The sequence below is a fragment of the Hordeum vulgare genome, chromosome 6H (genome assembly GCF_904849725.1).
Source record: "Hordeum vulgare subsp. vulgare chromosome 6H, MorexV3_pseudomolecules_assembly, whole genome shotgun sequence".
Classification (NCBI taxonomy): Eukaryota; Viridiplantae; Streptophyta; class Magnoliopsida; order Poales; family Poaceae; genus Hordeum; species Hordeum vulgare.
In genome coordinates, this window is record NC_058523.1 from 179,825,287 (window position 1) to 179,838,264 (window position 12,978).

Below are 12,978 nucleotides of genomic sequence, written 5' to 3' on the forward strand. Positions count from 1 at the left end.
AATTCCTTCTTTCCTCGGGTTCCTGTTCAAGATCTGCTTTTTGAGCACATCACAAAGGATTTGATGTCCTTTGAGGCTTTTGTACATGCCTGTCAAGTACAATTCCTTCAACCCTGCATTTTCATCAGTGACATTTGTGTTTTCCTCAAGTGAGGAAATAGACACAACAGGTGCAGTTGAAGAATTTGTAGCAGTGGTAGCATTTGAAGATTCTGGTGAAGAATCAGCAGTTTCACGATCAATGCATTTAAGACATGGAGGAATAAATTCAACTTGACTAGAACTGATCTGTTGAGCTAGTAATGAATCATTTTCCATACGAAGATCATCAAAAGACATCCTCAGCTTGTCAAGATCAAGCTTCCTCTGAAGAAATTCGTAGGAAAGCTTCTCATGATCAGTGAGGAGTGTATCATAACGATCCTGAAGAATATCAAATCAAGACTGAAGATTTTTCATGTCATCAGCGAGGATTTGATTAAGATTCATTTCATCATTCAACAGATCATCACTTTTGTCTAGCAGTTTTTGAAGCTTTTCCAGAGCATTTTGTTGTTTAGTGGCAATGATGGCAAGTTTACTGTAACTGGGTTTTTTGTAATCATCATGTTCACAGTCACTTGAATCAGATGAGGAGGCATTATGTGATACCTTTGAACCTTTTGCCATGAAGCAATAGGTTGGAGCGAAGTCATCAGCATAATCATCAGTATGGATGGTGCACTCATTTTCTTCAAGATTGAAGATTGACTTGCTGACGAAATTGGTTGCTAGCGCAAGACTAGTCTGTCCGGATTCTGAATCTTCTCCAGAGCCTTCTTCATCATCACATTCTTCTGATTCTGCCTCGGAATCCATTTCCTTGCCAATAAGTGCCCAAGCCTTTCTGAAGCTAGTCTTCTTGTGTGAGGAGGACTTTGAAGATGAGGATTTTGAAGATTTCTTCTTCTTCTTTGAGTCATCAGAACTGTCATCCTTGTATTTCTTCTTCTTTGATTCCTTTCCCCAGCGAGGACCATCAGCAATGTAATGACCTGATTTCTTGCACTTGTGACAGGTCCGTTTCTTGTAGTCCTCAGATGCAGATTCTGATTTCCTCATGTCTCTTCTTGATGATTTACCGAACTGGCCTCGTCGTGTAAATCTCTGGAATTTCCTCACTAGCATTGCAAGTTCCTGACCAAATTCTGCAGGGTCACAGCTGCTATCATCTGTGTCTTCTTCTTCAGATGAGGAAATTGCTCTTGCCTTCAGTGCACGTGGTCTGGAATAGCTTTGTCCATATAGATCTCTCTTTTCTTCTAGCTGGAATTCATGAGTATTTAGCCTCTCGAGGATATCAGCAGGATCTAACATCTTGTAGTCTGGTCTTTCTTGAATCATCAGAACTAAAGTGTCAAATGAAGATTCCAAAGATCTCAGCAGTTTCTTCACAACTTCGTGATCAGTGATGTCTCGAGCTCCCAGTGCTTGCAGTTCATTCGATATGTCAATGAGGCGATCAAAGGTGTCATGGCAGCTTTCATTGTCATGTCTCTTGAAGCGATTGAAGAGATTGCGAAGAATATCAACACGAGAGTCACGTTGGGTTGATACTCCTTCATTTACCTTGCACAGTCTCTCCCAGATCAGTGTTGCAGAGCCTAAGGCACTTACTCTTCCAAACTGGCCAGGGCTCAGATGACCACAGATGATGTTCTTCGCTTGAGAATCGAGTTGCTTGAATTTCTTCACATCAGCTGCAGTGACACTAGCAGAAATGATGGGGACACCATTTTCCACAATATACCAGAGATCATTGTCTATAGCTTGTAGATGCATTTGCATTTTGTTCTTCCGGAAGGGAAAGTTCTTTCCCTCGTAGGTAGGACATGCTGCAGTCACCTTAAACATGCCTGCAGTCGACATAACTAAAACTCCAGGTGGTTAAACCAAAATCACACAGAACAAGGGAGTACCTCGCTCTGATACCAATTGAAAGTGCGTTATATCGACTAGAGGGGGGGTGAATAGGAGATTTTTAGAATTTCATCACTGAGGAAATTCCTTTTGAGGAAATTCCTCACTGATGACTAACTTACAGCGTAAACAGTTAAGGATCAGTTGTGCAATTGTTCACAACAACAGTATTACAGAGTGAAGATTAGGAAAACAGATTGCACAGCAAGCAGGCACTCAGAATACCGATGATGATTAACTCAAGTGAAGAATTTGGGGTTGAGGAAATTCAGAGAAAGTCTTCAGCAAATTCTTCAAACAGTCACTGTGAAAGTCATCAACACATAATACAGAGAATGTAAAGAGTTGAGGAATTAGAACCCGATTCTTGGTGAAGACTGTTGTTGATGACCCAGTTCCAACTGCTGTGACAGTTGTACATCTGGTTTGGAGCGGCTTGGTATTGAAACCAAAGGACACCCAGTCCCGGGACACACAGTCCCTACCGTATTCTCCTTGAGCTAAGGACACACAGTCCTCGCCCAACACTCCTGGTAAGTCTTCAGGGCAGACTTCCAAACCCTCACAAACTCGGTCACCCGGCGATCCACAATTGACTGCTGGATTGCTCTAGACCATGACGCCTAACCGTCTGGAGGAAGCACAGTCCTCAAAGGTAAAAGGCTTCAGTCCCACACAGGAACAACTTCTTCAGTGATGCTCAATCACTAGGTTCTGTTTGTGGTTTCGGTGGGTGGTGTATTTCCTCACTGATGATTTACTCTTGACGGCTCTGAGGAATTGGGTTGCTCTTATGACAAGTGTCAGTTTCTAGCGGAGCAGCCAACCAGCTAGTGGTTGTGGGGGCGGCTATTTATAGCCTGGGAGCATCCCGGCATGATTTGACATTAATGCCCTTAAATAATATGACCGTTGGCGTGGATAAGATCAGTGACTTGGCGTGGCTTATCGAAACGGTCGGGACTCTCAATTGTGAGAGTCCTCATGTCACTCATATTCCTCACTTGAGGCTTTTGGTAGGATTTGGCTTGGGTTGAGCATCATGAGGAAATCCATTCCATAGTGTTACTTTGACCCCCATTAACAGTACGGTGTTCCTACTCATTAAGTGCGAAGAAAGTAAAACAGAAAACGTAAATCTTCATGCCTCAATTTCTTCAGAATGATTTTCTTCAGGAACCACCGATCTTCTCAATATCAATATCTTCATGAGGAATATTAATTTCATCGCAAATTCTTCGCGATTCATTTCTTCAGCTTCAGACCAATTTCTTCAACTGAAGACATATCTTTTTAGGGGTCGATATTCTTCAAATATCTCAAACTCCTCAATGACTTATAGATCCTGTGTACACTTATAAACACATTAGATACTTAACCTATAAGTCTTCAAACCACCAAAATCACTAAGGGGCACTAGATGCACTTACAGTACGCTGTCATAATAGTGAACGACAATATGGAACGCTCGCTCCAAACTGACGAGCAAACGACGACCTTTGTTACCAAAGTACAAGCCACCAAGGTGGCGTCAAAGGCGCAGGCTAGATCAAGCATCCTTGATTCTAGAAAGCACCCAAACCAACACACAATGCATCTAACGATGATTTCAACATACGTTCAACATACAATAAGGACAAGATGGACACCACCTTGTAGACCTCAAATGATATCCCTAAATACGGACTTGTGCTCGACTTCCCCCAGTGGATGACCAGGACTATGTTCCTTGAGATTATAATGTTGTGCTAAATATTTACCGGGGAGAGGGGGGATAGTGGACCATGTAACAAAGGCGACATGTTAGATAAATAAACACCATGCTAATGTCCTCAGAAAACACGCAGATAGCTCAAAATTTACAACCAAGGCAAGATATAGAATCATTGACCTCACACTAATATGTGCCATCATGACACCAACATGGATGTCCTTCGGGGTTGTTGGAAGCCCAATAGAATCGCATCTAGGACAAAGCTGATCTTGAAACTTGAAGCCCAATAGGGGGCCGACGGACAACTTTGACCATCACAGGCAATCCCACACATGCACGTATTGATGCACCTAAACACAAACAATTTTCCATCGAACTACTGTTGAAACTGGCAAAAACAACACTCCTAGATCTCGACAAGGAAGCACTGTGTCACTAGATAAAATGAGTAAAACAAAAACGGTGTCCCTTGGTTCAACAAGGGAAGACAGAATGAGGCACAATGACAAACACCATCGTACATGAAGCCGAAAGCTCGAACCTCGGTGTTGGGGAACATTGCATGTAGAACAAAAAGTTTCCTACGCACACGCAAGACCTATCCATGGTGATGATCATCTATGAGAGGGGAGATTGGATCCACATACCCTTGTAGATCGCTAAGAGGGAACCATTAAGAAATGCGGTTGATGTAGTCGAATGTCTTCGCGATCCAAATCACAAGTCGTCCCACGAACTTCATCCCGATCTACCATCAAACGGACGGCATCTCCGTGTTCAGCACACGTGAAACTCGATGACGATCTCTTCCTTCTTGATCCGGCAAGAGAGACAAAGAGGTAAGTCAATTCAGCGATAGCACGACGGCGTGGCGGTGATGGTGGTGGGGCTACTCCGGCAGGGCTTCCCCGTACCATACCAAACTAGCTACAAGGTGTCTCGAAGTGGTGGAGGGAGAGAGGGTTATGCCCTGGCTTGAGGTGCCAAAAGCCTCTCTCACCTCCACTATATATAGGTTGGAGAGAGGAGTGGCACCCTAGGGACAAGGCCCTAGGGTTCGACCGGTGCAAGAGAGGAAGAGGAGTCCTCCTCCAATATAATTTGGAAGGAGGAGCCCCTTCCCCTATTAGGTTTGGCCCACCTCTCCTTTCCTTCTCCTATTTCGGCCGAATAGGCCTCCTTGCGTTGGCCACTAGCCCACCAGGGAATGGTGCACCACCCTTGGGCCTATTTGGTTCGCTCCTGGGTGGGTGGCCCCTCCCGGTGGAACTCCAGAACCCATTCGTCACTCCCGTTACTTTACCAGTAATGCCCGAAAACCTTCCGGAAACCAAATGGATACTTCCTATATATCAATCTTCGTCTCCGGGCAATTCTGGAAACCCTCGTGCCGTCCGGGATCTCATAAAGGACTCCGAACAACATTAGATTACCAATATCAATAATTCAACTATACCAAAACGTCATCGAACCTTAAGTGTGCAGACCCTGCAGGTTCGAGAACTATGCAGACATGACCTGAGACACTCTCCGGTCAATAACCAATAGCGGTACCTGGATGTCCATATTGTCTCCTACATATTCTACAAAGATCTTAATCGGTTGAACCCCCATGACAAGGAGTCAGTAAATCTCGTATAACATTCCCTTTGTCCTTCGGTACATTACTTCCCCGAGATTCGATCATCGGTATCTCTATACCTATTTCAATCTCGTTACCGACAAGTCTCTTTACACGTTCCATAATAGAAAATCCCGTGGATAACTCCTTAGTCACATTGCTTGCAAGGCTTGTTTGTGATGTTGTATTACCGAGAGGGCCCCGAGATACCTCTCTAGCATACAGAGTGACAAATCCCAGTCTTGATCCATGCTAACTCAATGAACACCTTCGGAGATACTTGTAAAGCACCTTTATAGTCACCCAGTTATGTTGCGACGTTTGATACACACAAGGCATTCCTCCGGTGTTAGTGAGTTACATGGTCATGGGAATGCATACTTGACATGCAGAAAACGGTAGCAATAAAATAACACGATCACGTGCTACGTTCATAGTTTGGCTCTTGTCCATCACATCATTCTCCTAATGATGTGATCTCGTTATCAAGTGACAATACTTGTCTATGGCTAGGAAACCTTAACCATCTTTGATCAACGAGCTAGTCAATTAGAGGCTTACTACGGACAGTGTTTTGTCTATGCATCCACACATGTATTTGTGTTTCCATTCAATGCAATTCTACCATGGATAATAAATGATTATCTTGAAACAAGAAATATAATAATTATTATTTCATTATTGCTTCTAGGGCATATTTCATTATTGTCTCTTTACACGTTCCATAATAGAAAATCACGTGGATAACTCCTTAGTCACATTGCTTGCAAGGCTTGTTTGTGATGTTGTATTACCGAGTGGTCCCAGAGGTACCTCTCCATCATACAGAGTGACAAATCCAAGTCTCGATTCACGCCAACCCAGCAGACACCTTCGGAGATACAAATAGAGCACCTTTATAGTCACCCAGTTACATTGTGACATATGATATACACAAGGCACTCCTCCGGTTTCCGAGTGTTGCATGATCTCATGGTCATAGAAACACATATTTGACATGCAGAAAATAGTAGCAATAACCTGACACGATCACATGCTACGTTCATAGTTTGGGTCTTATCCATCACATCATTCTCCTACGATGTGATATCGTCATCAAATGACAACCCATGTCTATGGTCAAGAAACCGTGACCATCTTTGATCAACGAGCTAGTCCTTAGAGGCTTACTAGGGACAGTGTGTTGTTTATGTACCCATACATGTATTTGAGTTTGCAATCAATACAATTATAGCATGGATAATAAACGATTATCATGAACAAGGAAATAAAATAATAACTAATTTATTATTGCCTCTAGGTCATATATCCAACAGTCTCCCACTTGCACTAGAGTCAATAATCTAGTTCACATCACTATGTGAATCACACCCAATAAGTTATGGGGTTTATCATGTCTTGCTTGTGAGAGAGATTTTAGTCAATGGGTTTGAACCTTTCAGATCCTTGTGTGCTTTAAAAATCTCTATATCACACTGTATATGTTGCTACCACGCTCCATTTGGAACCATTCCAAACGACTGCTCCGTTATACGAATCCGTTCTGCTAGTCAGAGTCATTCGGATTGCTGTCAAAGCTTTCATCGACGTAACCCTTTATGACGAACTCTTTTATCACCTCCATAATCAAGAAACATTTCCTTAGCCCTCAAGTTACTAAGGATAATTTTGACCGTTGTCCACTAATCCATTCCTGGATCACTATTGTACCCCTTGACCGACTCATGGCAAGGCACACATCAGGTGCGGCACACAACATGGCATACTATAGAGCCTACGGCTAAGGCATAGGGGATGACCTTCGTCCTTTCTCTTTATTCTACCATGGTCAAGCTTTGAGTGTTACTCACATTTCACACCTTTACAACACAGCCAACAACTCCTTCTTTGGTCGATCTATTTTGAATTCCTTCAAAACTTGTCATGATATGTATTCATCGAAAGTTTTATCAAGTGTCTTGATCTATTTACATAGATCTTGATGCTCAATGTTCAATTAGCTTAATCCAGGTTTTCCTTTGAAAAACTCCTCTCAAACAACCCTATATGCTTTCTAGAAATCCTACATTATTTCTGATCAACAATATGTCAACCACATATACTCATAAAAATTCTATAGTGATCCCACTCACTTTCTTGGAAATACAAGTTTCTCATAAAATTTGTATAAACCCAAAAGCTTTGATCATCACATCAAAGCATATATTCCAACTCCGAGATGCTTGCTCTAGTCCATAGAAGGATTGCTGGAGCTTGCATACTTGTTAGCATCCTTAGGATCGACAAAACCTTCTAGTTTTATCACATACAACTTTTCCTCAAGGAAACCGTTAAGGAAACAACGTTTTGACATCCATCTTCCAGATTTCGTAATCAAAAATGTAGCAACTTCTAACATAATTCCAACAGACTTCAGCATCGCTACGAGTGAGAAAGTCTAATCGCCTTCAACTACTTGAAATTGTCAGAACCTCTTTATGACAAGTCGAGCTTTCTAAATGGTGATATTTACCATCATTGTTTGTCTTCCTTTTAAAGATCCATTTGTACTTAATAGCCTTACACTATCAAGTAGTTTTTCCAAAGTCAAACACTTTGTTTTCATACATGGATCATATCTCGGAATTCATGGCCTCGAGCCATTTGTCAGAATTCGGGCCCAGCATGACTTCTCCATAGCTCGTAGGTTCATTGTTGACCTTGTTGACCTACGAGGTTTGGAAGGAACTTGATCTGAAGCTTCATGATCATCTTCATTGTCTTCCTATTCAATTTGGTATAGGTGCCACAGGAACAACTTCCTACACCCTGCTACACTGTATTTAAAGTGACGGTTCAACAACCTCATGAAGTTCCACAATCCTCCCAATCAATTCTTTCGAGAGAAACTCTTTCTCGAGAAAGGACCGGTTTACACCAACAAACACTTTGCTTTTGGATCTGAGATAGGAGGTATACCCAACTGTTTTTGGTATCCTATGAAGATGTATTTATCCGCTTTGGGTTCGAGCTTATGAGGCTGAAGCCTTTTGACATAAGCATCGTAGCCCCAGACTTTAAGAAACAACATCTTATGTTTCTCCAAACCATAGTTCATACGGTGTCATCTCAACCGAATTACGTGGATGCCCTATTAAAGTGAATGTAGTTGTCTATAATGCCTAACCCCAAAACGATCGGGGTAATTCAATAAGAGACATCATAGTATGCACCATATCCAATAGGGCACGGCTATGACGTTCGGACACACCATCACACTATGGCGTTCCAGGTGGCATGAGTTGTGAAACAATTTTCACATTGTCTTAAACGTATACCAAACTTGCAACTCATATATATATGTACCTCCACGATCACATCATAGACATATTATCCTCTTGTCACGACGATCTTCAACTTCACTCTGAAATTGCTTGAACTTTTCAATATTTCATACTTGTGATTCATCAAGAAAATATACATGTATCTACTCAAATGATCAGTGAAGTAAGAACATAACAATATACACTGCGTGCCTCAGCACTCATTGGATTGCATACATCAAAATGTATTATTTCTAACAAGTCACTTGCTCGTTCCATCTCACTAGAAAAACGAGGCATTTAGTCATCTTGCCCATGTGGCATGATTTGCATGCCTCAAGTGATTCAAAATAAAGTCGGTCCAAAAGATCCATCTGCATGGAGTTTCTTCATGCGTTTACACCAATAGGCGTGGTTCGCATGTCTCAAATGATTCAAAATGAGTGAGTCCAAATATCCATTAGCATGGAGCTTCTTCATGCGTTTTATACCAATATGACTTAAGCGGAAGTGCCACGAGTAACTAGCACTATCATTACTACTTTGTATCTTTTCGTCATCAATATTATGAACATGCGTATCACTACGATCAAGATTCAATAAACCATTCATATTAGGTGCGAGACCATTGAAGGTATTATTCAAGTAAACAGAGTAACCATTATTCTCTTTAAATGAATAATCGTATTGCAATAAACATGATTCAATCATGGTCATGCTCAAGGCAAACACGAAACAACATTTAGGTTTAACACTAATCCCGAAGGTAGAGGGAGCGTGCGATGGTGATCACACAAACCATGGAAACAGTTCCAACACACATCGTCACCTCACCTTTAGCTAGTCTCCGTCTATTACGTAGCTTTTATTTTGAGTTACTAACATTTATCAGCTGAACCGGTGTCTAATACCTATGTGCTACTGGGAGTACTAGTAAAGTACACATCAATAACACGTATATCTAATATACTTCTGTTGACGTTGCCAGCTGTCTTATCTAGAAATGTCTAGGGTAGTACCGCCTCAGTGATCATTCCCCTCATCACAGAAGCACTTAGTCTTGGGTTTGGGTTCAACCTTGGGTTTCTTCATTGGAGTGAAAACTGACTTGTCATTCTCGAAGTTTCCCTTCTTTCCCTTGCCCTTCTTGAAACTAGTGGTTTTACCAACCATCAAGACTTGATGCTCCTACTTGATTTCTACCTTTGCAATGTCAAACATCGCAAATAGCTGAGGGATCATCTAGTCTATCCCCGGTATGCTATAGTTCATGACGAAGCTCAGTATCTTGGTGGTAGTCATTTTGGAGAACTATGTCAATCACTATATCATCTGGAAGATCAACTCCCACTCGATTCAATGAATTGTAGCACTCAGACAATCTGAGCAGATGCGCAATGATTGAGCTTTTTTCTCCTTTACTTTGCAGGCAAAGAATCTTGTGGGAGGTCTCATACCTCTCAACACGGGATTGAGCATGAAATCCTAATTTCAGCTCTTGGAACATCACAAATGTTCCGTGATGTACAAAACATTTGGGTGCCTAAATTCTAAGTCGTAAAGGATCACACACTGAACTATCACGTAGTAATCAAAACGTGTGTGTTAGATGTTCGCAACATCTACAGACGATGCTTGGGGTAGCTCACCGAGCGGTGCATTAAGGACATAAGCCTTCTGCATAGCAATGAGGACAATCCTTAGTTTACGGACCCAGTACGCATAATTGCTACCATCATCTTTAAAATTAGTTTTCTCTAGGAACATATCAAAAATAGGGGAGCTACAGCGCAAGCTAATCATCTACAACATAATTTACAAATACATTTTTGACTATGTTCATGATAATGAGTTCAATTAATCATATTACTTAAGAACTCCCACCCAAAATGACATCCCTCTAGTCATTCGAATGGTACATGATCCAAATTCACCAACCCATGTCCGATCATCACGTGAGATGAGGTGGCTTCAATGGTGAACATCTCTATGTTGATCATATCTACTATATGACTCATGTTCGACCTTTTGGTATCCTCTGTTCCGAGGCCATGTCTGTACATGCTAGGCTCATCAAGTTTAACCCGAGTGTTTCGTGTGTGCAAAATTGTCTTGCAGTCGTTGTACATCAACGTAGAAACTATCACATCTGATCATCACGTGGTGTCTCGAAATGACGAACTTTCGCAATGGTACACACTCGGGGAGAACACAATTTTATCTTGAAATTTACTGAGGGGTTAGCTTATAATGTTATCACCTTCCTAAGCAAAACAAGGTGCATAAAAAGGATTAACATCACATGCAAATCATAAGTGACATGATATGGCCATGATCTTGTGCTTTTGATCTCCATCTCCAAAGCACCGACATGATCTCCACAGTAACCAGGGCCACACCATGATCTCCATCATTGTGCTGCAATCGAGGTTGTCGCGCCATCTATGCTTGTACTACTATTGCTACTATATTAGCGATAAAGTAAAATCATCACTAAGCGCTCAAAAATTAAAGACAACCCTATGGCTCCTGCTGGTTGTCGTAGCATCGACATGCAAGTCGATATTAACTATCACAACATGATCATCTCATACATCAAATATACATCATCATGTATTTGGCCATATCATACCACATGCATACCCTGCAAAAACAAGTTAGACGTCCTCTAATTTGTTGTTGCAAATTTTACATGGTTGTTATGGGTATCTAGGAAGAACGTTTCTTACCTACGCAAAACCACAACGATGATATGCAAGTTGCTATTTAACCTTCTACAAGGACCACCTTTTGTCGAATCTGATTCAACTAAAGTAGGAGAGATAGACACCCGCCAGCCATCTTTAGGCAACAAGTTGCATGTCAGTCGATGGAACCGGTCTCTCGTACGTGGACAAGTAAAGTTGGTGCGGGCCACTTCATCCAACAATACCGATGAATCAACAAAAGACTAAGGAGGGACGCAATCTGAATATCAACACCCACAAACTCCTTTGTGTTATACTCGAGATGTCATCTGCGCATAGACCTAGCTCTCGTGCCACTGTTGGGGAACGTCGCATGGGAAATAAAAAAATCCTACGCTCACGTAGATCAATATATGGAGACTAACATCTACGAGAGGGGGGAGTGCATCTACATACCCTTGTACATCGCTAAGCGGAAGCGTATATAACACGGTTTATGTAGTTGAACGTCTTCGCATTCCAATCACGATCCGTGACGTGATCTCATCATGATCCGTTTCGTGATCCCATCACGATCCGTCCCGATCTAGTGCCGAACGGATGGCACCTCTGCATTCCGTACACGTACAGCTCGATGACGTTCTCCGCCTTATTGATCCACTGAGTGGGGGCAGAGAGGTAGATTAGTTCTTCGTCAGCACGACGGCATGGCGGCGGTGGTGGTGGAGCTGTTCCGGCAGGGCTTCGCCAAGCTATACCGAAACCGATCTAGAGGAAGAAGACGGTCTATGGAGGAGAGGGCAGCACATGGCTTTTTAGGTGGTGTCTGCCCTCAAAACCTCCGCTATATATAGTAGGAAGAGGTAGGTGGGCTGTCTTGGAACCTCCTACAAGGAGGAGAGGTTCGGCCGAACCAAAGGGGGAGAGTCCTCCTCCCACAAGGGAGCTGGACTCCCTTGGGAGGACTCCTCCTCCACCTCCTCTCTTGGTCCTGGCACATGGGCCTCTTGGGGCTGGCTGCCCAAGCCCACCAGGGGCTGGTGCGCCACCTTAGAGGCCCATGTGGTCCCCCGGGGTGGGTGGGACCCTCTTGGTGGACCCCCGGAACCCTTTTGCCACTCCCCGTACACTACCGGAAACACCCGAAACCTTTCCGGAACCCGAATACCACTTTCATATATATATATATATATATATATATATATATATATATATATATATGTACCTCTGAACCATTTTCGAGCTCCTCGTGATGTCTGGGATCTCATCCAGGAGTCCGAACAACTTTCATTCACCAACATATATAACTCAACAATACCAAATCGTCACCGAACCTTAAGTGTGCACACCCTGCAGTTCGAGAACTATGTAGACATGACCGAGCCACTCTCCGGTCAATAACCAATAGTGGGACCTAGATGCACATATTGGCTCCTAAATATCCTATGAATATATTTAGCGGTCGAACCACGATGTCAAGGATTCAAACAATCATATATGTTGTTCCCTTTGTCCATCGACAAGTTACTTGCCCAAGATTTGATCGTCGATATCTCTATACCTAGTTCAATCTCGTTATCGGCAAGTCTCTTTACTCGTTCTGTAATACAAGATCCGTGACTAAATGCTTAGTCACATTGCTTGTAAGCTTCTTATGATGTTATATTACTGAGTGGGCCCAAAGATACCTCTCTA